The sequence below is a fragment of the Thermobia domestica genome, chromosome 7 (assembly GCF_964235325.1).
Source record: "Thermobia domestica chromosome 7, izTheDome1.hap1.1, whole genome shotgun sequence".
NCBI lineage: Eukaryota > Metazoa > Arthropoda > Insecta > Zygentoma > Lepismatidae > Thermobia > Thermobia domestica.
In genome coordinates, this window is record NC_137460.1 from 125,216,138 (window position 1) to 125,225,994 (window position 9,857).

Sequence of the window (9,857 nt, forward strand, 5' to 3'; positions counted from 1 at the left end):
GTTAAAAATATAGGAACTTTCATCTCGTTCAGAGACATGAGCACGTAACGTTTAGTTCAAAATATTTTCGCTTACTTGTGGACGTAGGCTTATCTGCAATATTAAAATTAACGGGGACAATAAGAACTCATAATGCACGTATATCTAACTACTTTGCAAATTTATATGAAAATTTTTGAGGAAATTAATGATGCATTTGAATTCGAAACTAACCATGATAATTCTTCTCTCTTCCAATTCAATTATTTCATTACTAACATTCATCATTATGAGAACCAATTGCAATAAATCTGTAAGTTACCATGTACTGTGATTTGTAACTAAATTTATCTCCTTGATAGAAATATCCGTTTTAGTATAACCGTAAACTGTAGTCTTTCTTCTCTGTTTTCATTATATTTTTTCACTAGTTTTCGTTGATTTCTGCCTGCTTTCATTTCCCAATCAAATGTTGGTTCTTGAATAATAATTCTGTCTAAGTACAGAACCTAATCACCTGATGTTCTTTCTCCGCTTTAACTAGCTCTTCTGGCTTATATACCGTCTTCCCTTATGTTAAAACCATTCTTCAACGTTCCTGTAAACGGATAATAAATAATTTCTGCGAGACACATAATCTCGAATATTTTCCAATTGTATCATCCTCTGATATTTTTCTCTTAATTGTACTCTTGTCCTGGGCTAATATTTAAGTTTCTTGAATTTAAAAAAATATTCCTATATGTCTCAAGATTCTTTATTACTTCCATCAGAATTGTCCAATTCACGGTTAGAAAAATTTATGACATTTCATTTCTACGACTGTTCGTCTAAAACAATAAACACTACATTATTTGTTTATCCATTCAAATTTCTTTAAGAACCGAAATTGATTTTCTTCTCCGTTCAATGTGGAATTAATAGATCCAAGTTCTCTATTTCTTTTTATTTCCGATTTATTTTCAATTGGAATATTAATTACATGTATCTGTATGAAATCTTGTAGTTAGATTATTTTCTCTATATTTGATTACTAATTCAGAATGCTTCAATTCCCCCCTCCCTCTGTATTCTTAACAAACTATTGTGTAAATTATCTACCTTTGTTAAATATTGGATTCCGGGCAGGCTTATGTGGTTTGGATCTCACGTTAAGTTATTGGCCCGCGTCTTATATAGCATCGTTGTTGAACGAGACGCTAAACTCAAAATCAAATCAAACCTAATCTCAAAACTCAAAACTCAACTGTAATCTCAAAACTCGCCCTCCAATATCACAAATCATGTCATTCGGCTCATTCTGATATTCAAACTATCCGACTGGTCCTTAGTTTCGTACGTTGTACCTAGGTAAATATATTCTATCTCTCTTAAATTCCATTTTGCTTCCGGAAAGATGTTACATTTTTACTCTCCTCGTTTTTCTAGTTGTTCTCCTCTGCTTTTCTTCATTTCAATTAAAATTACTCCTCCATACACTGCTAAAACTTTCATATGAAGATTATGTATCTTTTATGTTTTCCTGCTTTCCTGGCTTTTTTTCGTTTTAACTTGCAGTTCAAGTTTGTGTGTAATCTTTCACGCTTCTTCAGTCCAACTATGTTCCTACAGCTTTACGTTATTTTTTATGGTCTTTCTTCTATATCTCGGAATTTTATTCTCTGCTTCCCTAACAATACCATACCGTTTTCTGACGCTCATCTAACTCATAAAGCTTACAATATCAGATAACACCTCTGTCTGTCTTTTCTCATTTTAAATACTCCGTTCAAAGTTACAAACATATTTTTTTCCACTCCGTATGTTTAAAATTATCGATACCCCGGATTCCATCTCCTTCATTTTGCTGAGTACATGTTTAGTTAGATTTTACTATAGTCATATTAACAATGAGATTTTGAGTTAAGAAAAGATCTTTCCTTTAATTGAACTATTCCCTAAAGTGTTAAACATCAATATTATCCTGTCCCTGTCCAGCTTCTTCATTGCGTTGACTTAAGTATATGATTCATATCATCGTGAAGTCCAACCTCAAGATATTTATATTTTTTTCATTTCTTTCTCCTACATCATGTTTACTCTAATACATATATCTGATCCCATGAAAGTATTTGTATGTCCCGATAAAATTACAGATGTATCCTTTAACCCTATCTAGGATCTCTTACATTTTCACGTAATTTTCTTTCACTACAATTATATAAATTATTAGTAACAAGATGTAGAGGAAAGGGTGAAATGTGGAAACGTGAGGGTAATGTGGAAACGTCACATATGTTGACTGCAGAGAGCTTTACCCTTGCGGCGATTGCCGTAAACAATCACCCTCTTCCCCGTTCGGCAAGGCACAACGCTATGAAGCGGTCGGCCTGTGTAGTTAATGGTGGTGCGTCGATTATTATTTACCCTTTTTCGTGAAGTTTTTTGGAGGTAAGCGTGTAGTATTATCAAGTTTAAACTATATTAGATATAGTGTAATAAATATCAGAGCATTGTGAAAGGGGGTTATTGGGAAGGTATTGGTGGCATTCAATTAATCACAGGCAAACGTGTTTTTAACTTAAATCGTACAATCCAATTTGACTACAGTGCGGGTAACTTGGAAACATGCAGATGAGGGAAATGTGGAAACGTTTCCACATTTCCCTCACCCTATAGTCCATTGCATTGTTTTATTATTAGTAAACAATTTATTGAAGATAACATACATTTGAATCATACAAGTATATGTTAGATACTTTTTATTCATGGCCTAAATGAGGGCAGGGCAGAGGGGTAAGGCTTAAGAGTAAAGCAAAGTGGAAACTGACAAAGAGGCGGAAAAAAGCAAATAATTGTCTCTACGATTTTTATTACAGGGTCTCAGCGTACCGAGCACCTCTTCAAAGGATCCCAGTGTACCGAGCACATTTTTAGAGAATCCCAACGTTCCGAGCACCTCTTCTAATCTTGTGTGTCACCATATGAAATCATGAAAATACCCCCTTTTGAAGAGGAAAACTTCGAATACAGATCGTAAGCCGAGTTCTTGCGCTGTTTTCAGATCATTTCCGTACAATAAACAGCTCGAAGAATCCTTATCTAAACGTAAGAGTTAACGATTAGACCTGAACAGAAACTGCCTGCAGGTGGTAACAAAACTAGAAAAGTTCCCCCTTCAATTATAAAAAACATCGGCAATCCCTCTTCCAGTTGGAGTAGAAGAGCCAAAAAGACACCCTGTGCATATTTTACGAGAATCTATTTTCGAAAGATATGCGTGGTGAACTATATATTAAATGTCAATTATGTGAGAAATGGAGTCAGTCTTAGTGTACTGGTGTGAAAACTGGCATTTATATTTGTGATTTCTGCAAACAGGACTTGCCTACATAACATCTTTGTCTGTTTACAACAAAACCTTGAATCAAAATTTGTTTACTTTGTAACTTTCAGCTTTTTAACTTTGTAATATTTTGTTGTCTTTGTTCATCTACAGATTAAAAGCGTACTATCAATAAAAACATATTATGATCCAACAACATTATGTGTTTACATATTGATTTACTGTAATTTTAGGGTGTTTCCACATTACCCTCAGTTTTTAAAAAAACGAAATATGTTAGTACATGTGCCAAATATTTTTTTGTTTTTTACGTATATAGTTTTTGCACTTGCGAATTATGGTCCCATTTTTCTAACATTCTAAGGCATTTTCAGACAATTTTCCAGGTTAAATTAACGATTCACTGCTCTTTTACAAGTTAAATACAAACTGGGTTTCCACATTTGCACCCTCTCCTCTATTATATATTAAATATCAGCGTTGAAAGTGAATTGGTAAATGCATTGGAGGAACATATGAACGTTATATGTGTAGTAGTAATGTATGGTGCATTGATAATACGTGTAAGCTAATGCGTTTTAAAGTAGATATTAGATAAGAAATATGAATAAAAGTTCAGGTAGTATTCTTAAAGAAAGAAAACAAAATGGAGTAGTTTCGACATTGGGAAAAGAGAATAATTCCCATATCCCTATTCCCTTAACACACATCAATTTTGAGATAGTTTCACAATGCAGAAAAACTAAATTTGCTTTTTATTTCTTCTAGAAAGGATTTTCAGTTTTATCTATTCAATTTGAAGTTCGCACTTCTGAGTACAAATTAATGTGCCTTAGTACTTAACTTTTATCAATTGGTTCTGAAATAAGTATATTTATTGAAATTCATAAAAGAAGTTATTACATTTGTAACACATGTAGGTACGATTGCTTAGAAACCAACGAACCTCACAGAAATGTTTTCTTTTATTTCTTTAAAAGGAAAAATTACTTCTTAAAAGCACATCCCAGAACACGTATTGCAACTTAAAATTTTGGACAGATAAGGAATCTAACCTGTAATGCTTAGTTTAGGATCCACTAATCTGTGGTGTATCGCACCATATAAAAGATAAAAAAAAAGGAATATAAAGGAAATCGAGAAGTCTTAGGATGCCTTGCAAAACAAATAAAACGGACTCGGAAACGCACATCCAAAATACCTTAATTTCTTGATATGAAGTTCTGAGAAACAAATAAAGGTAAATAGATGTTAAAATTTGGGAACGTGACATATAGTCACGTAAATATCTTTACCAGACGTAAAGATCGTAATATACTTTACAGCAGTTTGATACATCAAATCTCTCCGGAGATGTAAAAGACATAGGTAGGTAGATCGCTATATTGTTGAAGATAACCTACTTATAAGAAATGTATAACATGTTTGATGCTTATATATATTTGTATAACATTGTATTTGTATATATTTGTATAACATGCAGAAAAACTAAATTTGCTTTTTATTTCTTCTAGAAAGGATTTTCAGTTTTATCTATTCAATTTGAAGTTCGCACTTCTGAGTACAAATTAATGTGCCTTAGTACTTAACTTTTATCAATTGGTTCTGAAATAAGTATATTTATTGAAATTCATAAAAGAAGTTATTACATTTGTAACACATGTAGGTACGATTGCTTAGAAACCAACGAACCTCACAGAAATGTTTTCTTTTATTTCTTTAAAAGGAAAAATTACTTCTTAAAAGCACATCCCAGAACACGTATTGCAACTTAAAATTTTGGACAGATAAGGAATCTAACCTGTAATGCTTAGTTTAGGATCCACTAATCTGTGGTGTATCGCACCATATAAAAGATAAAAAAAAAGGAATATAAAGGAAATCGAGAAGTCTTAGGATGCCTTGCAAAACAAATAAACCGGACTCGGAAACGCACATCCAAAATACCTTAATTTCTTGATATGAAGTTCTGAGAAACAAATAAAGGTAAATAGATGTTAAAATTTGGGAACGTGACATATAGTCACGTAAATATCTTTACCAGACGTAAAGATCGTAATATACTTTACAGCAGTTTGATACATCAAATCTCTCCGGAGATGTAAAAGACATAGGTAGGTAGATCGCTATATTGTTGAAGATAACCTACTTATAAGAAATGTATAACATGTTTGATGCTTATATATATTTGTATAACATTACAACAAAATCTTTAATTATAGTTAAAATAATAATAGCTGTAGTCACAACAAGTTCTTGGAATTACCTAATTTTAAGCAACGTTGCAAACTTAAACAATGTCTATCTCAACTCCGAACTGGTTTCAAACATAAAATTTCTGTAAACATCTTTATGATTCGAGCTCATATGTATGATTGAATGTGATACTTACCTGTCTTTTGTAAACAGATAAAATGAACCTCTTGAAAAAATCAAGCTTTAAATCAATTATAAATGTTTCTCTTTATATGATAACCAAGAAAGTTATGTTGCTTTTTGTGGATGTTTGTGTTTAATTGGCCCTCACACAGTGAGTTGAATGCGAATGATGATAAGGCAAAGGTTAGTTGTTAGTGTGCTATATCCAGCATACTACCTGATAGCTAATAAAACTCAACTGACCAAAGTAGTATATATATATATATATATATATATATATATATACAATAGTATATATATTCTTAAAATTATATATCTGTGTTACCGTTTCGTCTATGAAAACCATCTTTCCTCAGACACATTGTGAGACAAATATCCAATTGTGACACCTTATATACAGTCTGAATGCAAGACATGGCTACTTTCTCTTTACAAAACGTAAACATTCGATTGGTTCTAAAAACTGAAATTTTTAATTAGATGAAGTCACTTTCTTTTTTTTTAGCACCTGTTATGACGCTTTTAATTAGGTGTTAGTCACTTACATTTCTATTCACTATTGTCCTTCTGCTGTTCTCCATTGTACACCTGTTCTAATACCTTCTGTTTATCTTTTTAACTCTTCTTTTCTATTCTGTTTATCATCTTTTCCCATAACTCATGTACTTTCCACTTTCTTATCACACTTCTTTTCTTCCTCTCTAATCCTTTTATTCCTTCCCAATCTATCTCATGTCCCGTTTCTTTAATGTGCTTATATATTGTTCTCTCTTTTTAGTCTGACATCGTCCTTATGTTGTTTTATCCTCTGTATCCTTTGTTCTTATCTCTTTCCTGTTTCCCCAATGTACTTCATTGTCATACTCTTTACAATTAACATGGTACATTACTCCTTCCTCTTCTGATTTTATCTCCTTTCCTCTTTATTTTCTTTCTCGATAAGCCTATTATCCTCTTTCCTCCTTTTCTGTAAGTTGTAATCCCTTTCTTTTTCAACAATTTCTTCAGAATCTCTGCTTTCTCCCATAAACTTTCAATAGCAAACCATCTCTTTGCTTCTTTCTCTGCTTCGTCCTCTTTCTTACTATTTTCTTTCTTCTAAATCTCTTCTGTATCCGTTTCTCTTTAATAAATGGCATAGTATTTCTATGTCTTCTCTCCTTCTTTATCCGTTGCTATTTATCATTTCTATCCTCTTTCTCATGTTCTGTATAAAGTTCTTGTTACAAGGAGACTTACGGAAGTGTCACTTACAGATCTGAATGAAACTTTGCATACTTGTAGAACATCGAAAGATAATCGACACGTATTTTTTGTTTCTGCAATGGTGAAGATTTAAGGCAGAAACCAGCCTTTGAAGATTAGGGGTGGTCTCCGAGCATAGACGAAAACAATCTTTTAATATAAAACATACTACCAGGGGGTTTATAGGACAGCTGATTCAGAATATGACGTCAAAATTACAAAATGGTGGATTCAATATAGTGATTACAATTACAAAATGTCTTCTGGTTTGAAATTCTCTGCACTTGGCCAAGAACAATTATAGTTGGCAGAGAATGCTACGGGAAGGTAGCAGACAGATTTGAAATCCCTTTATTTTAACGGAATGCTTGATTAAAGTGACTCTCTGCACCCCTCCTCACCCTCTTATGCATAGAGTCCCCTCTCCTCTCACTATGTCAGAACTTCACATATAAGGAATTGTTATAACTATGAACGTATTGAGAAAACACTTCACAGTAATGATACTTTCTTTAAAAAAAGTGTGTGATGCATAAACATTGTTTACACCAAGCTCGCGTTATTACAGCAACAACTGTAACAAATCGTAAAATGCAGCACAGTCTTCTTCCAAATAATTGTTTTTGTGTCACTCATATCTAATAGGATTTACAAATCCTGGAAAAGAAAACTGATTAGGAATCAGTGATTTGGTTCTAGATTATATTATTACGGAAATGTAAATTTATGTTATAGTTGTTAGAGGACAATATCGTAAAATGTTTCAAGAAGTTTTTCCATGGTGTAAAGACGAACACATCAAGAGGCTAAATCCTAAGGCTTGGTAGCGCTGAATGGTTTCTATTTTGAGGTACTCTTTTGTTCGTAAAATAGGTTGAATAGTTGATTAATTGTGACTACTCCACGAATCTAATAACAAAATAGACTTTGCATTAGGCGCTGGGAGAAAAACTTTTTGAAACCATGATCTCACAAGACCTGATGTTAATTTTTCCGAATTTGATGCTTTCACAAGGACATTTTCAGATTAAAACATGTTGTTTTGGACTATAGGGACAAATGTTCCATTCTTCTCGTGCAAAATAATTAACAACGGTGGTAACATAACACCAAACACCATTTTCAGAAATTATAGGCTGTATGATGTAGCTGTGATTCCTAGATTTAATGACTGTGCCACACTTTCTATTGTTTGTGTCTCTGTAAACGCTATAGTGAGAGGTACAGAGACTCACTTAAATCAAGCATCCCTTTACAATGAGTACCAAAAGGGGTGTTTCAAGTTGGTCTGCAACTTCCTCGCAATAAACTCTGCGAACTTCAATTGTTCTTGGTTAAGTGTAGAGAATTTCAAACCAAAAGACAGTTTGTAATTGTAATCACTATATTGGATCTGCCATTTTGAATTCTGTACTTTTGACGTCAGATTCTGAATCAGCTGTCCTGAAACACTCCTGGCATTCATTATGTTTTCTTCTAAATTAAATTGTTATTTTCGGTGTATGCTTAGAGACAACCTCTAATGTTCAATGGGTGGTTTCCACCCTAAAATCTTCACCATTGCCGAAACAAAAAAAAATACGTGTCGATTATTTTTCGATGTCTTACAAATGTGAAAAGTTTCATTCAAATCGGTGTGTGACACTTCCGAAAGTCTCCTTGTTAGTCCCCTATTTACCTCGCGTGGCAATATATCCTGGCATCACATTCAAAAGAGAGAACAGCGCAATATATAAACACATTAAAGAAACGAGACATGAGATAGATTGGGGAGGAATAAAACGATTAGAAAGGGAGAAAAGGAATGGGATAAGAAAGTGGAAAGAAACACAGGGGATTAAGAAATATGGGAAGGATACAGAAGCGTCCGCAGAAAATTTCGCAGGGGGTAAAAAAGATTAGTTTGCTATTATATGATTTTCGTCTTTGAATTCAGATTACACAAACTCCAAGCCGTATAAAGATTAATATGTTGCATATATTCTAGGATATTATTATTATTATTAATATTAATAATAATAATAATAATAATAATAATAATAATTTTATAAGAAAGTTAAAAATGGAAGTAATTGTGGTCTGGAGGATTGAGAAAGATATTTAACCATTTAATGTGCTCCCGTATTTTTGAAAAAGAAGTCACGACCTCCTTTCAGGGGCATTGTTTAGGAGGCAGAGGGCAATTCCCCCTCCCTGACTTTCAAAAACATTATACTTTACTCAACTGTCTACTTTAGTAAAACCCGTTAAAATCTTATGTCGGTGGGGGCCTTTCTCCCACAAGCCAAACCTTAAATGATCTATAATGGCACCCCTGCTTCCTTTTAACAGTATTTGTCTTTTACTCAAAACATGAAATATTATTTATTTTGATCATACAATTATCATTGTAAAACAACCAAAGACAACAAACACGAAATGAAATTAAATGACAAAATGGATTACATAAAATTAATCTATATAAATTGTGCACCAAGATTGTACACCTTGTCTCAAAAAGGTTGAGCGCATTCTTTATTGGTGTTCTGAGGCAAAAATTTTCTAAGTTCAACTTCGGGTATCTTCGGAAAATAGTAAACCAGGTTCGAACCTTTGCAATCAGAAAAAGTTTGCAGATGTGTTTTTCTTCTTTTAAATATAATAAGACTTGTCACAAAGTGTAGAAAAAAGCAACATTGAATGAAATACTTAATGATACAATATTTCGAAACCTTGTATTAATGTCAGCACATGCTTGTTTGTCATTTAGCTCTCCATACTTGATGGAACATTTAGATACGTAAACGAATCTTTCCATATGTAAAAGAATGCTTAAAGTTAAGACATAGAATATAACTATCTCCTGAGTACTAAAATAAAAGTCAAAGTAGGGCCTAGAACAAAAACAGCGTTTGTAGTGGATATGAATGTCGTAATTTTCTTGAGAACC